At 37.7% G+C, this 631-nt stretch overlaps 1 protein-coding gene across 2 annotated transcripts in view; it reads left to right on the forward strand.

Annotated features, from left to right (window-relative positions):
- The window catches only part of LOC105816062 (tubulin beta-2 chain-like), a 40,572-nt gene that overhangs the window by 25,493 nt on the left and 14,448 nt on the right, over window positions 1-631 (forward strand). The gene's annotated exons all lie outside the window — the stretch shown is intronic.

Here is a 631-nt window from a genome sequence, read left to right on the forward strand (position 1 = left end):
ATTGTCCCCTTGTTTGTACTGTGATAAGAAGTCAGCAGACATTCACTTTTTCCCCTGTATGCAACATGTCCTTTCCTCTGGCTTCTTTGAAGACTTTTTTTTATCACTGTTTTTCACCATTATGACTGTGTTGTGTCCCACTGTAGTTTTCTTTCTGTTTATTCTGCTGGGCTTTGTTTAGGTTTTTGGATCTATGAATTGATATTTTTCAAATTTTTAAAAAAAAAATTTTCAGCCATTATTTTCTCAAAAATTTTCTGCCCCTCTGTTTCGCCTCTCCTCCTGGGAGTCTAATCATATGTATGCCTGATATTGTTTCATAGAGAGCTGAGGATAGGAATTTTCATTGTTTAAAGCTGCTGCTTCTTTCTGTACTTCAATTTGATAGTTTCTATTGCCATGTCTTCAAATTCACTGCTATTCAATATTCTGTTAAGACCGTCCAGTAAAATTTTTCATTTCAGATATTGTGTAAGCTCTAGAATTTCCACTTTTTTAAAATGTATTTTTAGAGACAGGGTCTTGCTCTGTCACCCAGGCTAGAGTGCAGTAGCATCAACATAGCTCACTGTAACCTTGAACTCCTGGGCTCAAGCGATCCTCCCACCTCAGCCTCCTGAGTAGCTGGGAC

Source organism: Propithecus coquereli, unplaced genomic scaffold, assembly GCF_000956105.1.
Source record: "Propithecus coquereli isolate 6110/MARCELLA unplaced genomic scaffold, Pcoq_1.0 Scaffold354, whole genome shotgun sequence".
Classification (NCBI taxonomy): Eukaryota; Metazoa; Chordata; class Mammalia; order Primates; family Indriidae; genus Propithecus; species Propithecus coquereli.